Consider the following 21831-nt stretch of genomic DNA (forward strand, 5'->3'; position numbering starts at 1 on the left):
TATGAACATTGCTGGTATAGTCTGCAGGTCACTCTAGCCATATAGCAAGACAGGGGCAAGAAAGGCAATTATATTATTTATTTTTGGTCCCTTGTAGATGTTGCCATTGTAAATCTGGTTGTATTCAGCAAGCTCTTGTCCTGTCATGTTTTCATTAGCTTGTATCCAAGCTTTTATTTAAACTTTTATAAAATGTGAAGGAGATGTAATTGGATCCTACTGGAAGCTGGTACGCCAAGTGAAAGGTTGCAATGTTTTATTGACTTTGAGATTGCAGTGCTGTATATTAAACTTTGATCAGTTTGACTGCCTTTTGGTCTGCTTACTTGCCTTAGAATGATGAGACTTCCAGGCAATCAGGTCAAAAGTAGCATAGGCGTCCAGCAGTTGACTGAGTAACCAAAAGCTGATAGGATTATTGGTGAATTTATTGCAGATGGATACGGAGGACTAAGAATCAGTCCATAGAAACTGAGGGATAGATAAACAAAGAGATTTAGGTGCCCAGCTGCCACTTTAGGTGCCTAATTCCAAAATGTTGATCCTCAAAACCCCCACTCATTTGCTACCTAACCCTGTAGGTGTCTTAATTCCCACCAATAAAGTTCATAAAATTTCTTCTGGTGAGCATGCACACAGCTTCCTGGTGCCTACATGCCATAGAATGCTCAAGCTACATATTACCCCTCTGGGCCTGATCCGGTATGTATGCTCTAAGGCCACTTTAAGAGTACTCCTACCACATCAGGGGAGGGATAGCTCAGTGGTTTGATCATTAGCCTACTAAACCCAGGGTTGTGAGCTCAATCCTTGAGGGGGCCATTTAGGGATCTGGGGCAAAACTTGGGGATTGGTCCTGCTTTGAGCAGGGGGTGTTGGACTAGATGACCTCCTGAGGTCCCTTCCAACCCTGATATTCTATGATCAGGGCCCACATTAAATACAGCTACAGGAAGAGATAGGGCTTTCTCAATCTCTCCTGTTGAAGCTGATATTAAATGTTTCTTGAAGCAAGGACTTGCACCTGATTCTTCCACACCCAAGGGGTGTGCCCTAACCCCTAAGCTATAGAGCTGCTCAGTTAACAGTTAGTTATTTTATACAATGTGGAACAGCTTCAACAGGAGGGACTGACAGAGACCTACATCAGAATATTGCATAGCCCAGTGGTGGCACTCTTCTGGGAAGGGGGAGACCTGTGTAAGTCCCAGGCAGAATGTGGCATGGTCTCCCACAATCCAGGGGAGTACTCTAAACCAGTGGCGTAAAAAGCGACCTCCTCCAGCTCTGTTTTGTGGGGGGGCTTGATCCAGTACTCATGCTCTAATGTGATGTTAGTGCAGAATTCTCTTCAGTTGTTTGTAAGAAAGGACTGATCTGGCTTACGTGCCTAACTCCATGAGATGATTCACAGCTGTGTATCCCAAACGGAATAGGTGCCTAAGTCCCTTTGAGGAGTAGGGCTTAGGCAACACCCCTCTTCTCAGTCTTTCCTATTGGCTAGCTTAGATGGTTCCCCACTCAGCTTGCTGGCTTTGGGAATCCTTCAGCAACTCACTGTCCCCATGCTTTATACAGGGAGCCGGGGCACCGAGTTAGATGTTGTGGATTCTACTGGGCAGCATGGCATCAAAAGTTAGGCATTGCAATGCTGAGCCTAAGTCCCCTGTGTGGATCTAGTCCTGAATGGCTAGGAACTGGCATCTTTTGCAAATTATAAGCCATTACACACAACGGAGCAGGTCTTCATCAAATGTTTATCAGTATAGCTCCATTGCAGTACACGTATAAAATTATACAGTAAGAATTTTCTAGGACAAATTCACATCTTTAGTCCCTTTGATTGTTTAGCTGATTACTTTTTTAGGAGTAACTTTCATACCTCATAATGCTAATATTCCGTCAAAATTATTACAAGTGCCACTTCTTAATAAAGCTGTTCAAAATATGGAGGAATTATTTAAATAGGGCATTATGTTTGACCATCCTAAAACCTGGAGAAAGTTTAAATCTGGATCCAATTTTTGCTGCCAGTCATGATATGCTTTATAACGATCTTTATGGTTAGCAGCCCCAAATCCCTGGACCCAAAATCCCATTCTGACAAACTTTGGGAAGGTTCAGATAAAGATACACATTTTGAATAAGTTCAGTCCAATGCCAACATCTTAAAATCAACAATGAAGGGTAATTGTGATAGTTGATGGTAAATATGGTTATTCCCCAGCATGCTTTTATGGTTTGTTCAATCAGCTATCTCTTTTGGACATAGTCACTACTTTCATTTTCTTTTCTTTTATGCTACCAAAGCTAAGTTTGCACCTCTTAGACACTTTGCCTGATTAAAAATAATTAGGAATATAAATAGGAGAGAGAAGAAGGTCTATACGTATTCTTTGCCTTTCCTCAAAAGGGAACAAATGTGATAGTCTACATAGTCTATCTAGAACATAGGGATAGTGATAAAGGATGTGAATTTCAAATAAAAATCTACCTTTATAGTTCACTTATTTGCACCCTTCTAGTGCATTAGAAGCTACATTTCTGTGGAATTATAACATCATCAACTGTCTAGTTAACTATCCATAGGAATATATTCCCTATTGATATTCCAGAGGATACAGTAGAAACTCATTGGTAGTTCATCTATTGGTTTGAGTAGTGTTCAAAATGTCCCACCTCCTTTGGTATATTAATAAATTATATATATTAGTTATTTGTCACAGTTAAAATGGCACACAACCCTAATAGAGGTAGACAAGGCTTTGGCTTATGCTACTATATGCTAACCCTTTAAAATATTGTACTACAGAAATTAGAGAGAGACATCTTTGGTTTCATAGTTTATGAGCAGTTTTGTGGATAACAATGTGTTCATGATTACCAGGGTACATAATATAGCAGGCTCCAATGAATGAGTACTCTTCACCCAATTGTTTTTACCCACTATCCTAATGATCATGGATTCTCCCTCTCTTCTCCCATCACTCAGATCTTCCTGTCGACTGCCTTTCCCCACTGGTTGTGTAACTTTGATCACTTACCACTCGTCTTCAAGGTTATGTCAGGGCTTCCTGCTTCAAGGCTTATCTGAGCATTGCTGATTTGACAGCCTTCAAGCAGAGTAGCTAGGGAATAAAGTTGCAACATTAAACTAGACAGGGCTAGTAAAAAGCAGAAATTATGTGGATCAAAGAGGTGTTGCAGAATTTAAACTCATTAAAATAGTGGATAACGGGTACTTGAGAAGCAGAGAGGGAATATTGCATTGGTTTTGTTTGATTTTGTGTTCACCGATAGAAAAATTTGTAAGAACACTTAGAGCATGATACAAAGACCTTTGAAATCAGTGGAAAGACTCCCATGGACTTCAGTGGGATTTGAATAAGGCCCTTAGAGCTGACCAGGCTACTTTAATCACCCTAATCAATGATTAACTATCCAGATTGGTCAACACATCCTAATGACTTTCCCTTTGTGAATGGATCACAGTTATTTTTAAATGACATTTCATTGATGATTTGGCTCTGTACTTGTTATAACACAAGCTATGGTACTACAAGCCATATCTTCAACTTATGTATATGAATAGTGTCTTAGTAAATAAAGTTTTGGCGTTATGAACTGTATTTTCTTAAATAGGGGTGCTCATAAAGATATGTCTGAGAAGCACTATGGGACAAAAAATCAAATAATATTGTAGAACAGTGTGGCTTCAGTAGAATATGCAAAATAAAAAGGCATTAGTCAGCTCAGAGGTTCCTGTTTAAACCAGAAATCCCATTAAGTGCTTAAAATTGATTTAGCCACCCTCCCCTCAAATAATAAAATAAAATTCGTCAAATGTCTTTTAAATCAGATAATAAATAAAAGTAAGTAGGTAAAATCCTCAGGGAAGAGGGGGACCTTAAGGCCGTCTGATTTATTTTTCACATCTATTTCATTTTTTCACCTTTTTTCCCCCCTGCTGAAATTCATACATACACAATGTCATAAAATAGTGCAGCTTTAGATTCAATTTATCTTCACAAAAAACAATTCATGTGAACTCAGGCCAAAAGAGTATAGTGAAATAATGTGGATTTTTTTTTCATTTATATTCTCTGCCATGTCTTTTCACTAAAGTTAATGCATTTCCCCCCAAAGCTAATTCATTTTCATTTAAACCAATATAGTATCTGCCTTCCAGAAATGTCATGTTTGAACACACTGTGCTGAATTTGTGTAAATTATAGATTTTAGCTAGTAATAACACTATACAAGTGGTCAAGAAAAACCTAACCAGAGCTGTACATGAAGGATAATATTCATATTTTGTTTTGGGGGTCCTGTTTATTGGTCTAAAGGGGTGCAACTGTTGCCTCCAGGGATGAATGGTGTTTTCATAGAAAAGGAATGCCTTTTGTTTAAATGTAATGTAGGGAGTAGAAAGAACTGGATATTCCAAGGGTTCAGAAATTAGGACCTAAACTCAGGTGGGGATTGGAAATTCAAGGAGTTTTGTTTTGTGCAGATTCCAGATGATCAAGGGGTTGCTTGGATTGGCCTTCCAAAATTCCATCACTTAACAATCTAGAGGTGTATCTCCTAGCTGTTATTTTAGAATTGGCTGGAGCATCCATCAACACAAACCCATGAGCATCCCAAGAGAAAGGAACACACTGGGCCACCAGCACACTGTCACCGATATATCGGGTCCACCTAGCTGAGAGCCAATAACAGCCAGACAGGGATAAGGAAGAGTTGCTTTATTCTGCAGAAGAAAGGAGAGCTTTGCACCTTGGTACAAAAACTTTGTTTTACACACATTTTACAGATTTTTTATACACATTTAGACAACGGTCTTTGCCGTGTTAACACTTGATTGGTGGTTGTCAGACCCGTGCTTTTGCTATTTGGTCAGTGAAAACCGGCTTGGGACCAGCTTTAACTACCTTAAGGCTTTGAGAGGGAAGACAGTTGAAAAGTTCAGGCTACTGTGTACTTGAAGTGTCTGCTTCCCCCTAATGGCCGCTGGCTGACATAACGGCTACTAGCTGTTAAGGGTGGGGGTGTCACTAGTAACTTTCACAACACTAATCTTGTTTTTCCATTAAGTGATATGCAGTTAGGGGAATCCTGTGGCTGCCTCCACTCAGAGAAGGTTTCAGAGGAAGTGGGTGATACCATTCTCATAAATTTACCATCCTCACTTACCTTGAGTAGTACTTGCCTGGGTTTTGACCCCTCCACATGTGAAGGGAAACAAGATGGTCCCCTTGATAGATTTGGAGTCCAGTGATTCATTAGGACCGTGGGTTAAATTCCTCACAGATGAAACTCCACCCATCACATGTGTCTATGTGCAATGTAAGAGATGAGAACTGTTTACATATCATGTGTATTTGATTTCTAGATTGATTTAGTATGCGCTCAACAGAGAAGCAGTTGAGGATGTAGTGATGGGAAATACAAAGAATTTTGCTCCCTTCTTTAAGCTATGGCTGGTGATGGTGAGTTAAATAATAATAATAATAATAATATAATTAATACCTTCATTGATAGAGATTTTTAATAAATCAGTGGAAAGCAAAACAAGCAATGATTTAAACTAGCATTTTTATATTTTATTGTATTTTGATGATAATTTGGTGGGAATTTTTTTTAAAATCTAATGTAAATTGCAGAACAGCAATAGCTTATCCAGGAAAAAGATGAATTACTTCTCTTAGCAGTCCTAGCAATTGTGATTGTCTGGGATAGTCCCACTGTCATTCTGTGGGTCTGGGAGCAGGGCATTCCTGTGTGTGTGTGTGTGTGCATATGGTGCTGAGGAGCTTGATTCTGGAATTTGCTTCCTCTCTCTAGCAGAGGTCAGTCCTAGCCACTTTGGGGAAACAGTGTAAGACATGCATTTTTCATACATCTTTTTTCTTGTTACTTAACTAGTGATGGGAAAGCTCCAAAAGTCTCAGAGATTCAGTTCATTAGTTAACTCAAAGTTTTCATTAACAGCCTCCATTTCTCTCAGGGTATGGATACACTACGAAATTAGGTCAAATTTATAGAAGCCGGTTTTATAGAAATCGTTTTTATACAGTCGATTGTGTGTGTCCCCACATAAAATGCTCTAAGTGCATTAAGTCGGCGGACCGCGTCCACAGTACCGAGGCTAGCGTCGACTTCCAGAGCATTGCACTGTGGGTAGCTATCCCACAGTTCCCGAAGTCTCCGCCGCCCATTGGAATTCTGGGTTGAGATCCCAATGCCTGATGATGCAAAAACAGTGTCGCGGGGGGTTCTGGGTACATGTCGTCAGGCCCCTCCCCCTCCATCAGAGCAATGGCAGACAATCGATTTGCGCCTTTTTACCTGGGTTACCTGTGCAGACGACATACCACGGCAAGCATGGAGCCCGCTCATCTCAGCTCACTGTCACCATATGTCATCTGGGTGCCGGCAGACGTGGTACTGCATTGCTACACAGCAGCAGCTAATTGCCTTGTGGCAGTAGATGGTGCAGTATGACTGGTAACCGTCATCGGCTATCTGGGTGCTGGCAGATGTGGGGCTGCATTGCTACACAGCAGCAGCTCCTTGCCTTTTGGCAGTGGATGGTGTATTACGACTGGTATCCGTCATTGTCATATTCCTCAGTGAGTTCAATCAGAGGCACCTGGGCAGACATGTTTTGTCTCCTGGAGACTCAGTCCTGCCAGCAGTCCTATTGAACCGTCTTGACGATGATGGCTAGCAGTCGTAGTACAGTATCTTCTGCCAAGCACCCAGAAGATGCCGATGGCTATCAGTCATGCTGCACTGTCTGCTGCCAGCTTAAGATGTAAAAAATAGATGGACGAGATTTGTTCTGTATTCATTTGCTTCCCCCTCCCTCCATGAAATCAACGGCCTGCTAAACCCAGGGTTTCGAGTTCAATCTTTGGGGGGGCCATTCTGTGTGACAGTCGTTTGTTTCTCCCTGATGCACAGCCACCTTTGTTGATTTTAATTCCCTGTACCTGTAAGCCATATCATCACTTGCCCCTCCCTCCCTCCGTCAGAGAATAGTTTTGTGCCTTTTTTCAGCCCAGACGCCATAGCACTGGGATCGTGGAGCCCACTCAGATCACCGCGGCAATTATGAGCACTATGAACACCAGGCGCATTGTCCTGGAGTATATGCAGAGCCAGAACATGCCAAAGCAAAACCAGGCAAGGAGGCAATTGCAGCAATTGCAGCGTGGCAACGAGAATGATGAGGAAATTGACATGGACATAGACCTCTCACAAAGTACAGGCCCCAGCAATGTGCAAATCATGGTGTTACTGGGGCAGGTTCATACCGTGGAATGCCGATTCTGGGCCCGGGAAACAAGCACAGACTGGTGGGACCGCATCGTGTTGCAGGTGTGGGACAATTCCCAGTGGCTGCGAAACTTTCGCATGCGTAAGGGCACTTTCATGGAACTTTGTGACTTACTTTCCCCTGCCCTGAAGCGCCAGAATACCAGGATGAGAGCAGCCCTCACAGTTGAGAAGCGAGTGGCGATAGCCCTGTGGAAGCTTGCAACCCCAGACAGCTACCGGTCAGTCGGGAATCAATTTGGAGTGGGCAAATCTACTGTGGGGGCTGCTGTGATCCAAGTAGCCAACGCAATCAAAGACCTGCTGATATCAAAGGTAGTGACTCTGGGAAACGTGCAGGTCATAGTGGATGGCTTTGCTGCAATGGGATTCCCAAACTGTGGTGGGGCGATAGACAGAACCCATATCCCTATCTTGTCACCGGAGCACCAAGCCACCGAGTACATAAACCACAAGGGGTACTTTTCAATGCTGCTGCAAGCCCTGGTGGATCACAAGGGACGTTTCACTAACATCAACGTTGGATGGCCGGGAAAGGTACATGATGCTCGTGTCTTCAGGAACTCTGGTCTGTTTCAAAAGCTGGAGGAAGGGACTTTCTTCTCGGACCAGAAAATAACCACTGGGGATGTTGAAATGCCTATTGTTATCCTTGGGGACCCAGCCTACCCCTTAATGCCATGGCTCATGAAGCCGTACACAGGCAGCCTGGACAATAGTCAGTACCTGTTCAACTATAGGCTGAGCAAGTGCCGAATGGTGGTGGAATGAGCATTTGGACGTTTAAAAGCGCGCTGGCGCAGTTTACTGACTCGGATAGACCTCAGCGAAGCCAATATTTCAATTGTTATTGCTGCTTGCTGTGCGCTCCACAATATTTGTGAGAGTAAGGGGGAGACATTTATGGCGGGGTGGGAGGTTGAGGCAAATCACCTGGCCGCTGATTACGTGCAGCCAGACACCAGGGCAGTTAGAAGAGTACAGGAGGGCGCGGTGCGCATCAGAGAAGCTTTGAAAACCAGTTTTGTGACTGGCCAGGCTACGGTGTGAAACTTCTGTTTGTTTCTCCTTGATGAACCCTCCGCCCCCCCCCCCCGTTCACTCTACTTCCCTGTAAACTAGCCACCCTCTCCTCCCCCCTTCGAGCACCGCTTGCAGAGGCAATAAAGTCATTGTTACTTCACATTCATGCATTCTTTATTAATTCATCACACAACTAGGGGGATAACTGCCAAGGTAGCCCGGGAGGGGTGGGGGAGGAGGGAAGGAAAAGGACACACTGCACTTTAAAATTTTAACACTTATTGAAGGCCAGCCTTCTGATGCTTGAGCAATCATCTGGGGTGGAGTGGCTGGGTGGCCGGAGGCCCCCCCACCATTTTCTTGGGCGTCTGGGTGAGGAGGCTATGGAACTTGGGGAGGAGGGCTGTTGGTTACACAGGGGCTGTAATGGTGGTCTCTGCTCCTGCTGCCTTTCCTGCAGCTCAACCATATGCTGGAGCATTTCAGTTTGATGCTCCAGCAGCCGGAGCATTGACTCTTGCCTTCTGTCAGCAAGCTGACGCCACCTATCTTCTTCAGCCCGCCACTTGCTCTCTTCAGCCCGCGATTCAGCCCGCCACCTCTCCTCTCGTTCATATTGTGCTTTTTTGCACTCTGACATTGACTGCCTCCACGCATTCTGCTGTGCTCTGTCAGTGTGGGAGGACATCTGGAGCTCCGAGGACATATCAACCCGAGTCTGCCGTTTTCTCTGTCTAATCTTCACTGGCCTCTGCAAAGGAGAAACATTTGCAGCTGGTGGAGAAGGGAGAGGTGGTTAAAAAAGACATTTTAGAGAACAATGGGTACACTCTTTCACGTTAAATTTTGCTGTTCACATTACACAGTACATGTGCTTTCGTTACAAGGTCGCATTTTTCCTCTGATATTGAGGGCCTGCCGGTTTGGTGTGAGAGATCACTCACGCAGTGCCAGGCAACAGAATTCGGCTTGCAGGCAGCCATGGTAAGCCACAGTCTTTTGGCTTTTTTAACCTTCATAACATGTGGGAATGGTTTCAAACAGCAGCGCCCTCATTTCCCATACCAAGGACCCGTTGTGTTGGCCATTTAAAATGGGTTTGCAATGTAAAAGGAGGGGCTGCGGTTTCCGGGTTAACATGCAGCACAAACCCAACTACCCCCCCCCCCCCCACACACACACAATTCTCTGGGATGATCACTTCACCCCTCCCCCCCACCGCGTGGCTAACAGCGGGGAATATTTCTGTTCAGCCAAGCAGGAACGGGCACCTCTGAATGTCCCCTTAATAAAATCACCCCATTTCAACCAGGTGACCGTGAATGATATCACTCTCCTGAGGATAACAAAGAGAGATAAGGAATGGTTGTTGTCTGCATGCCAGCAAACACCGGGACCATACGCTGCCATGCTTTGTTATGCAATGATTCCAGACTACGTGCTACTGGCCTGGCGTGGTAAAGTGTCCTACCATGGCGGACGGGATAAGGCAGCCGTCCCCAGAAACCTTTTGCAAAGGCTTTGGGAGTACATGAAGGAGAGCTTTCTGGAGATGTCCCTGGAGGATTTCCGCTCCATCCCTATACACGTTAACAGACTTTTCCAGTAGCTGTACTGGACACGATTGCCAGGGCAAATTAATCATTAATCATTAAACACGCTTGCTTTTAAACCATGTGTAATATTTACAAAGGTACACTCACCAAAGGTCCCCTGTGTGCCCTCAGGGTCTGGGAGCACGCCTTGGGTGAGTTCGGGGGTTACTGGTTCCAGGTCCAGGGTAATAAACATATCCTGGCTGTTGGGGAAACCGGTTTCTCTGCTTCCTTGCTGTGAGCTATCTTCATTGTCTTTATCATCATCATCTTCCACGTACCCTGAACCCGCTTCCCTGTTGCGTGATTCTCCATTGATGGAGTCAAAGCACACGGTTGGGGTAGTGGTGGCTGCACCCCCTAGAATGGCATGCAGCTCCACGTAGAAGCGGCATATTTGCGGCTCTGCCCCAGACCTTCCGTTTGCCTCTCTGGCTTTGTGGTAGGCTTGCCTTAGCTCCTTAATTTTCACGCGGCACTGCTGTGCGTCCCTGTTATGGCCTCTGTCCTTCATGGCCTTTGAGATTTTTTCTAATATTTTGCCATTTCGTTTACTGCTACGGAGTTCAGCTAGCACTGATCCGTCTCCCCATATGGCGAGCAGATCCTGTACCTCCCGTTCGGTCCATGCTGGAGCTCTTTTGCGATCCTGGGACTCCATCATGGTTACCTGTGCTGATGAGCTCTGTGTGGTCACCTGTGCTCTCCACGCTGGGCAAACAGAAAATGAAATTCAAAAATTCGCGGGGCTTTTCCTGTCTACCTGGTCAGTGCATCTGAGTTGAGAGCGCTGTCCAGAGCGGTCACAATGAAGCACTGTGGGATAGCTCCTGGAGGCCAATAACGTTGAATTCCGTCCAACCTACCCCATATCCGACCTGGAAAGGCTGATTTTAGCGCTAATCCCCTCGTCGGAGGTGGAGTAAAGAAACCGGTTTAAAGGGCCCTTTAAGTCGAAAAAAAGGGCTTCGTCGTGTGGACGTGTCCAGGCTTAATTCAATTTAACGCTGCTAAAGTTGACCTAAACTTGTAGTGTAGACCAGGCCTCAGTTTCTTTGAGGTAGAAACAGGATCATAACTGTGGCCAGTTGCACCTCAAACTTTCTGAAATTTGAGAAACTAAACTACAGATTACATTACTGCATTAAAGAACTTGGTTGGAGTGAAGGAGAAGCAGAAGTATGTAATGCAAGTAAAAGTAAAATGGAGAATGTTGTGGTTTTCTTCTGTAACATTTTGAAATAATAAGTGTGATTCTTCTTTGAGTGATGGTCCCAAACATAGCAGTGTCTGTTGGCCCGCACATGCGCCATACATAGCCTCGTGGTGCAAGCGAGGTTACATGAGGCTGTGAGAGACAATGACCCCTCAGTTCCCTCTTACCGCCACATGGTCAGAGTCAGAATCCTCATTCCTTCATAGTCATAGCTTGCCGTCGAGAATGCTTGTCCGCAGGGCTGGCCTTACCATGAGGCGAACTGAGGCGGCCGCCTCAGGTGCCAGACTGTGGGGGGGGCGCCACTAGGACCCAGAGTGTAGAAAATTGTGTCTGCTGCTAGTGCATATGTATTTTCTCTGCTCTAGATGCACAGAGATGGTGGAGTGCTATGCTGGAGGAAGGAGGGCACAAGAGACATAACAGGCAGGCAGGAGAAAAGGTGAGAGGGAATAACAGAAAGCAGCCGGAGCTGCAGGGAGAGAGAGGAGGAGGAACCTCTTATGTACCTCTCTAGCACCCCCAGGAGCCTGGACTGATTAACACCAGCTTCTCAAGGGAGCTTCCTGTTTCCTGCTGCTTCCCTGAACCCACTTGAGGAGAACAGGCAGTCAACTGAAGTAGTAGGAGCCAGTTAGGCCCTTAAGACACTGATATCGTCCCTCACTCAGGCCCTGCTACCAGCCTGCTTATTTGTCCCCTTCAGCTGAGTGTTGAGAGCCACTATAGCTGGCACAGAACAGCAATCATGAGTGAAAGAAGAAAACGCCCCTCTGGGGCAGCATTCAGAAAAAGAAAGAAAGCAAAGGAAGTGTTGCTATCTAAGCAGGAAGGATCTCTCCTGAGATACATAGACACAAATGTTCATGGTGAGCCTTCCAGCCCCAGTGAGGATGTGGGTGGTGAGGAGATGCCTGATCTTCTAGTTAGTCAGAGTGCAGGTAACCTGGCAGCTACTGCAGCATCCATATCTCCATCTCAAATGGATGTAACCATGTACATGCCTGAAGAAAAGTGTAGATCAGAGAAGAATGTGGTGGAGGCGCAAGAAAAAGCTGCTGCTGAGTTTAGTTCCTTAAGTCTAGATGATCCAGGACTGTGGACCCACTTGAGCAATAGCCTGAGGGACTTCCTTGTACTGCATGGGCCACAGCAAGTGAAAAACTTCATGTTCCCCAAAGACAATGAAAATAGAATTTTCCATCCAACACATTACTGGCGTGAAATCCCCAATGGTGACAAAGTGGAGAGGCCATGGCTTATGTACTCAAAAACCCAGAATGCATACTGCATATTGTTTTTGTTGCAAACTCTTCCAGTCTAATGTTCCAGCCACACTGGGTTCTACAGGAACAAAAGACTGCAAAAATCTGGCTAGAAATCTGGCATGCCATGAGAAGGCAGCAAATTACCAGAGAGCATTCCATAGGTGGAAAGAGCTTGAGATGAGACTAAGCTTAAAGGCCACCATAGATGATCTGCATCAAGAGAAGATTGCATCAGGGTCTCTTTACTGTCAAAATGTTCTGAAAAGGCTCATTGCCATTGTGAGAATGCTTTCTACCCAAAACCTAGCACTGCATGGCACTTCAGATCAGCCGTATGTGCCAAACAATGGAAACTTCCTTAAAATTGTGGAGCTAATGTCCTGAGTTTGATGCTGTACTCCAGGAGCATCTAAGAAGAGTCACCACCCAAAAAATGTACACACACCACTACCTTGGAAAAACAATTCAAAATGAGATCATACAGTTACTGGGAACAAAAGTCAAACAGAAGATTCTGGCAGATCTGAAGTCAGCAAGATATTACTCTGTTATTCTGGACTGCACACCTGACATCAGCCATATGGAACAAATGACTTTAATGGTGCGTTTTGTAACAACAACAGAACCTAGTGAAAATGTCCCTGCAATGGTGACTGTCAGAGAGCATGTTCTAGAATTTATTGACATTGATGATAGTACAGGAGCTGGTATGACAAATGTGCTTCTTAAAAAGTTGGAAGATACGGGAATTGCGATAGCTGACATGAGAGGTCAGGGCTATGATAATGGTGTCAACATGAGTGGAAAGAACAGAGGAGTGCAGATATGGATCCGAGAGTTAAACCCTTGAGGTTTTTTTGTCCCATGCAGTTCTCATTCATTGAACTTGGTGGTCAGTGATGCAGCATCAGCTTCTAGCGAGGCTGCTGAATTTTTTAATGTAATTCAAAGCATCTATGTATTTTTCTCTGCATCAACTCATCGATGGCAAATTTTGAAGCAACATCTGGGAATATCCTCTCTGACACTGAAACCACTGAGTGCTACACAATGGGAAAGTTGAGTGGAGGCGATAAAGCCTATCAAACACCAAATTGGGAAGATAGATGATGCCATAGTTGCCATTATGGAGCATAATGCTATGACAGGAACTGTTCGTGGGAGAACAGTGGCAGAGGGAAATGGAATCACCAGAAACATACATAACTTCAAATTTCTGTGTGGCTTAGTGTTGTGGCATGACATACTGTTTGAAATAAATGTTGTAAGCAAGAGACTCCAAGGTGTTGACCTTGATATATCTGGAGCAATGGAACAACTGAACAAAGCAGTCATACCTACAGTCTTACTGGTCAGATGAGGGATTTCAAAATGTTCTGAAGAGTGCACAGAAGTTGGCAGAGGAACTTCATACTGAAGCTATTTTCTGACCCATTCAAGAATACAAGAGTCACCGAAGAAGACGACATTTTGATTACGAGGCACGGGATAATCCCATAAGAGCCCCCAGACAACAATTCAAAGTTAAATTCTTTAACCAGGTTCTAGATTGTGCAATACAGTCAGTTGAAGAATGTTTCATGCATCTCAAGGAACACAGCAGTATATTTGGGATGTTGTATGATATTCCAAAACTCCTCACTATACCTGAAGAAGACCTACACCAGCAATGCAGGGCACTAGAGACAGTGTTGACACATGATGACATGCACAATATTGATGTGAGTGATTTAGGTGATGAACTGAAAGCCCTTTTGAGATACATTTCAGCAGGATCAACTCCAAAGGCTGTTCTGGAATATATGTGCACAAATAAGATGACCACCCTCTTTCCAAATGCTTTTGTTGTTCTGTGCATATTTCTAACACTTCCTGTAGCAGTTGCCAGTGGAGAATGCAGCTTCTCCAAGCTGAAGTTAATAAAAACACATCTACGCTCCATAATGACACAGGAGAGGCTGGTCGGCCTTGCAACCATCTCAATAGTGCATGAGCTGGACCATGTAGAACAGGAAGAAGGCAGAATTGAGACCTTTCAAAGTTTTGGCCCAAGCAAGGGGGCATGGGGGCATTATTTGAGCTCCCTGCCTCAGGTGCCAAAATGTTGTGGGCTGGCCCTGCTTGTCCATTGTACACAGTTAGCGTTACTCTTTTTTCTTTTCCTATAGTTAGTTAGTGCTGTTAATTAGTGTAGTTAGTCTCAACCCTCGCCCTATTTGGGGCCAGGATCTCCCTCTGCTTCTCTGAGGGACTATGCCCCACGTGCCAGGGTTCAGGAATTGCGCGTCGTGCCCTTGCTCATTCTCTGTGAGTGACGAGCACCGCCGCTGCCTTTATTGCTTTGGGGAAACCTAGCTAGCTGCCCACTGAGACATCTGCTGCTCCTTTCTGAAGAGGACCCATGAGGCTCGCCTACTCCACCTCTGCAAGTTCCTTATGGAGGAGGTTCTCCAGCCACATGCCCTGTGTGACCCAGGTCTGTTGGATTCAACAGTGCAATGCCCTTCACAGCAGTGAGAACCCCATCTAGCCCTTTTTGCGCCTCGGTTCCGGCGGTGTAGCCAGTGCCAGAGAAGTACCAGCGTGGGAGTCGCAAAGGCTATCATGGGCATCTTAGCAAGTCCCCGTCGCAAACTTCTGCCAAGCGCAATGTTCCCTCCCCGAGATGCACACGGTTGGGTGAGGTGTCACATACAGACACCACCACTCCACCACCTAAGCTTCCCCGTTCCGAGAGCAAAACTACAAAGAAGCAGGAGGTGGAAGTACCTCTGTCGGATGCACCAGCTGCCTGCCGGGTCTTCTCCGGGGAATGCAGTTGGGGATGTCACTTCATGCAGGCCACTCTACAGCCCTCAGACAGTAATAACTTTCTGTTACTGCCACATGGGCTGGATTCAAACTGATTGTTTAGGAATGAAAAGCTCTGTAGCATGATACCAATCATTTGAGCCACCTATGACTTATACTAAAAAAAGGATAAATGTGGTGTACTTTTGTCTTCTTTGAAAGCTTAGTGAAAAGAATGAAGCCCCCATACATAACACTCTGCATTATGGAAGTATATGTTTATATATGCGCAATGTCTTACATTTTGGATCTTTTCAAGCTTCTCAGCGTTATATCAGTTTTTTGACCAAGCAACCTCTTTTCCATGGGGGAAAAAATGATTGTTAAATGGGGACCGATAGAATTGCCTCACAATCAAAATTTAACATACTGAAAAGGTCAATATTTTCAGTGAAAACAGGCAAAGCCACCATGTTCTTTGTTCTTCGGTTTCTTCAATGCTACAATTAATGTAATTAAGTTAACTTTAAGCTAAGATGCATTGTCATAGATCGTAACCTTTAGAAATGTCTCTGCATTCACTTTCACACATTTACCTTAGTTAGCATATTTTAATGACATATCATGGAGGAATTGTATTAAGTATTCCTGGCTTCTTACTTATTTTTTTTTAAAAAGCAAACCTATCAAATGCACTCAAATCTCGAGAAACCCTGTTTAAACATGCATTGGCATACACATGGTGACTCAGATATAAAAAAATAGTGCTAGAGACAAATATACAAAGCAACACTGTAATATTTAAATATTTGTCATGTCAAAGCACTCTGTACCTTTATTTGTTTATTTATTTATTATGTGATATGATATTCAGGAGGAAGTAAGGATGTGACCAAAAGAGAGGATGTGTGTATGAATTGTTCAGGCCCTGTCTTATCATTATTTAGATGACTGATAAACAAAGCACCTAACTTACCACCATCAAGCTGTATGACCTTTTCCCAAATGATCTGACAGTAGTAACACAAGGTGAAATTCTGTACACAAATAACACAGGTAATATGACCAGCATCACCCAAAGTCTGACATAATTCCCTATTTCAGAGGGTAGGCAATACCCAGGCTCCTGATATCTCAACCAAGAAAATCTGGCTATCACTGGCTGGTTTGCACTAATATACATAGGATCAATAACTGTATTGTGACAGGGCTAGCTGCACCTCTGCCCCCTTTCTGGTATCTCTGTGTCCACCCACCTCAGGTGCAGGGTCTAGGGGTGGAATCTCATGATTCTTCTACTCTCGGATCAGAACCCAGGCACCCTTCCCTGTGTATACCAGCTGCTTATCATACTGCAAGTCCAACTGGGTTTCAGGCACCTGCGTTATTTCTCTTCAGGAACCAGTGATCACTGATTGTGACCAACAGCTTTCTTAAAACACAGTGTTTTTGTTTAGCAGTTGGAACAAAGCATTAGAAAAAAAGAGATTTTTAAAATAACAGCTTATGTGCATATTTAGTCACATGTAATCCTACACTCCACTACCAGCTATGTTAGCTAGGCTTTCCTCCTCAGTTACAGGAACAGAATTTAGGCCATGTCTACACTATGGGGACTCTAGCGGCATAGCTACAGCACCATAGCTATGTCAGCATAACCCCTTAATGTAGATGCAGCCGTTGGAGATAGAAAGGTTTTTCTAGCTTTGTGGGAACCCCACCTCCCCAAGTGACAGCAGCTAGGGCTATTTCTACACTACAAAGTTTGGTCGATTGATGTTATGTTGGCATACAGATACCACCTGTTGTATATTGCTCAGGCATCTGCATGTTTGAGTGCTTGCTTTCACATGCTCACTGTGAGGGGTTGCTTCAATGTAAAATGTGGTGCTCCACAGATAGGTATCCTGGTGTGCCCCACACTACTGACTTGTGGGACATTTTTCACAGTTCTTTGTGGGATTCCATCGATTCACTGAGGGATTTCTGGAAGCAAGTGGAAAGTTCCCGGAATCTCACCATCCAATTTTCTCCATCCCATAATGCTTATTCCATCCAGAAATTTTCATGCTTTTTAAAAACTCCCACTGTCTCACTCGCTGCTTTCAGTCTCAGCCATCTCCCTGGCAGAAGCCTGGACCTTGCAAAGCTCACTGCAATTCTCAGGAGCATTGCGGATACAGGCCATACAATTCTTCTGTATTTGAGAACTTGAATAATTACTACTACTTCTACAGCTGGGTGTGTGAGGAGGAAGATACAGAGATGTTCAATCATACTAACTGAATGCTGAGGGACACAGTGAAAAACAGCCAAGTTGCTGCTGGCATTCACAGGGCAGCTCTCCACAGTGGATCGTACATCTGGGCCCGAGAAATTAGCAGTCACTGGTTGTACCGCATCAGAAGGTAGGTGTGGACTGATGGTCGGTGGCTGCAAAAATTTTGGATGTGAAAGGCCACATTTCAGGATCTGTGTGCCAAGCTCACCCCAGTCCACTCCAGCATCACAAAATGAGAACTTCATTGAGAGTGGAGGAGCAAGTGGTGATCACTCTCTGGAATCTTGCAACTGGGCAGTGGGCAATCAGTTTGGAGTTGGAAAATCCAGAGTAGGGGCCATTGTTATCCATTAACCATTTCCTGCTAGATGGGATTATGACACTCAATAATGTGCAGGAAGTGCAGCAATAGGGTTCCTGAACTGCAATGGGGCGATAGACAGCATGCATATCTCTCTTCTGGCACCAATCTGCCTTGTCGCTGAATACCTCAGCAGAAAGGGATACTTTCCCATGGTTATGCAAGTACTTGTGGATCATCAGGGATGCTTCACTGATATCAGTGTGGGCTGAACATGGAAGGGGCATGACACTCACATCTTCAAGAACACAAGGACTTCTACAAAAGCTGCAAGGAAGGACATTCTTCAATGATCGGCACATGACCATTGGCAATGTTAAAATGCCAGTAGTGGTTCTGGGGACTCATCCGACTCCTTGCTCGTACAGCCATCCGCTGGCCCACTCCACCAAGGAAATATTCACCTACCAGCTTAGGAGGTGAAGTCTGACAGTTGAACTTGCTTTTGATATAGATTGAAGGGTCACTGTCTCTGGCTGCTCACTAGATTGGAACTTACCACAGCAACATTCCCATCATTTCTGCTGCACATTATGGACTTTATAATAACTGTAAAGCGAAGGGGGAAAAGCCACTGCCAGGGTAGAGAAATTAGATGGACTGGCTGCCTGCTGAATCTGAACAGCCAGACATAAACACTATCACAGATGCCCACTGTGGAGCTCTATGGGTAAGGAGGACTTTAAAAGATGATTTTAACGTCAGGCACATTAATATTGTCCAACGAGCACTTTATGAAATGGTATTTATTGCCTCCCACTGTTAATTCTATAATTTGTGATGTAAACTACTAAATATGGGTGGACTATTACCTCCTGCTTTGAATTCGGTAACATTTGGTGTAATAAGAAGAAAGAAACAAGGTGCAAAGAAACAAGGCACCAAAAGTAAAGTGCAAACAAACATACAAGGTAAAAACATTGTACCAACACAAGCCATACTTTAAACCGCAAAGTTCAACATGGACATAAACTGCAGTTATCTGTTCCTGCGATTTCACAGGTCAGTGTAGTTGTAGCTGTGGTTCTCCTTGTTTTCCCAGCATGGAGTGGAAGAGTTAAGGATGTACAACCAGGCCCACTGATGGGCGGGCACAATTGCCCCGGGCGATTTAAAAGGGCCCGGGCCCCCGGCTGCTGCTGCTTCAGAAGCTGGGAGCCCCGGGCATGGGTGGCGGGTGAACCCCCGGCTTGGGAAGGCTAGCCTCCAGCCTGGATCACCCTTTCTGCCCGAGGCCCTGCCTCTCCCACCAGAGTTCCCTCCCCTCCTCATGTGGCAGTCAGCCACCTCCCACCACACACACCCCAGGGTGCCCAAGTGCCACCGATCCCGGAGTGCCGGGTGGGTGAGCGGGCAGCGTGCCCCGCCCCCAGGCCTAGAACACCGGGTGGGTGAGCAGGCACTGTGGTCCTCTCCAGCCTCGGAACGCCGGGAGGGTGAGCGGATGGCATGGCCCCTGTTATCCTTGGAATGCCGGGAGGGTGAGTGGGCAGCATGGGCCCCCAGCCCTGGAACTCTGGCAGCACAGCCCAGGAAGCAGGAAGGGGCCTGAGTGTGAAGCATGGGTGGGGCCACACAAGGCTGTTTGGGGAGGCATAGCCTCCTCCTGCCTTCGATACCCACCGCCCATGGCCTCAGGCCCTTTTAAATCACCTGGGTGGGCCGCAGGCTCCTAGATGCACGCAGGGTGATACCGGTGGCGGCGAAGGCTGCTGGGCAGGCATGTAGAAGCCCTGGCTGTGCCAGAAGAGTGCGCCCAGCAGTGCAGCCAGCAGCTCACTGGGCACCAGCAGTGCAGCCGGCAGCAGCTCACTGGGGACCAGCCAGTGCAGGCAAAGCACCACCCAAAAACCTCAGTCATCCCTTTTTAGGGGTCCATTGACTGTTCTGATGGGGCCCAGAATTGCTGTCAGCTGTTATGTTGGGGGGTGTAGGAAGCACCAATCATGGTGTTCTCTAAGGACTGGAAAGGCTACTTACTCACAGGTCTTTGGGCATATGACTAAGAGATAGAAGACACCTTTTTGTTTTGTTTTTCCCTTGTGACTTTTTTTGTACTAGAATTCAGTGGATTTAAAAATTCTTTCCTCAAAAAGGACATAAGACTGAATTAGGCACATGGAGTGGCATTTACCCAGTGACGCACACAATTTATTTTTACAGTTGGCCATATCCTGCTCCCTCATATATAACTGCCAAGAGTTCCACTGTGGGGAACTTATGAAATTCCACAAAATGTGTGCCTTGTATGCATTACTTTTTCCTCACTGTGGTTCCCTGATGCACTGGGGCTTCCTACTCCCTGATGCACAGTGCAGGTTGATGGGCAAGAGAGGGGTGACAGTTGGAGCAAAGGAATCTCTGTTAACCTGAGTACACTGGCCATTCTCCCCTTGGAATTGGAGTGCTGCAGCCACTTCAGCTGCTGTCATCCTGAGACTGCAACTCTGATGTTTCTCTGTGGCCAAGTTTCCACCCTGCTGTCGAGCCATCTAGTCAGTGCATTGGTTCCAGGATTTAAGCTTACTTGCAAAGTTGCTTCACTCCTTAAAACTGCTTTTTGGTCTTATTAAACACACAAAATAAAATCAGGTAATATGTGAGTTCTTGTCATTTACTGGTTTATTGAAAATACCTACATTCACTTCTTTCACTTTGCATGCAAAGCTTCTCTTCTCTGAAGATGGCTCTGGGAAAATTATATTACGGCACAGCCCACATCTCCTTTTTGCTATGAAATCAAAATCAGAAACTGATTTCTTATATAGATTAAAGTATGCTGCCGGCAAAACCTCTGTTTGTTCTGAACAGGTGATAGATCTGTTTACAGGCTTCTCAAATGCAGCGTTTCTGGAGTAATGCTGCATCTCTTTAATCTTCATGTACATTACATGAGAACTAAATACTCAGCGTTCCCAGCTTTGATGGTTGATCAGCATATTCCCTCTAGGTGACAAGATGTAGAACAATTGCAAGGTCAGTTAATGTTTTGTTCTGCTTCTGCTTAATTGACTGATATTTTTTTCCTAATTGCTGACATTTAGCACAAGGCTCAATAAATTCCTCCTGTTTTAATGGAAGAGTAAACATTTTGTAAATAACCTCCCGACCCCATTTTAAAGGCATGTCTTCTTGTCATCTGTTTCCCTATGTATAAAATGTTTCACATTCAGCACATCACCAGATCACTTTAACCTCCTGAAAATACATTTCAGATGCCTTGATGGATCTGTTGCTCAGCGGTTGGCCTTGGGAAAAGTATACTCTTTATGGTATGCTGAATGCCACATATAGTAATCTGTCTGAATGGAAACAGCAGATGTAATGGAGGGTTGAAGCAGCTCATTTAGCATTGTGACAGTATTTGTGAATGCAGTGCTGTGTGTGATCCTTTTGTCATGCATATATTCGATGTTGATCTTGGAGGTTATGAACATGATTAGTGAGTTGGCCATATCTCCTGTGTTTGTAGAGTATTGGAGCATAACTTAACCTGCAAGCTATCTCAGCCTCCCTCTGCTATCCTTGATGAGTAGGGTTGATAACATCTCCACTATAAGGTGCTCCACTGGAGTGAGGCTGAATGGTTGTGTTGCTTTTCCAATTGCCTATGAAGCAATTCTGTAGAAATCAAGCTTCCCTTTTATTAACCCCAGAGGTCTCTCCATTTGTTTGGCTCTCTCAGTCTGTATCTACCTTTCAGTGTCCAGCTAAATTGACGAGCACACACTCCCATCCTATATAGTATGTTTCTTAGCAGGATCCCTTTAAAAGCTTTTGCACTTAAGAAAAATCAATAGCGCTTATGATATTTTGTAGTCCTCCACCTCTTGAACACTAAATTCATGTCGGCCCATTATTAGCCTGCCTTGAGGTACTGTTGGAGAAACAGAGAAAGAAAGCATCACAACTCCACCTTGAAAGCTCTAGGATGGCAGTGCTCTTCAGAAACA

This window comes from Emys orbicularis, chromosome 1, assembly GCF_028017835.1.
Source record: "Emys orbicularis isolate rEmyOrb1 chromosome 1, rEmyOrb1.hap1, whole genome shotgun sequence".
Classification (NCBI taxonomy): Eukaryota; Metazoa; Chordata; order Testudines; family Emydidae; genus Emys; species Emys orbicularis.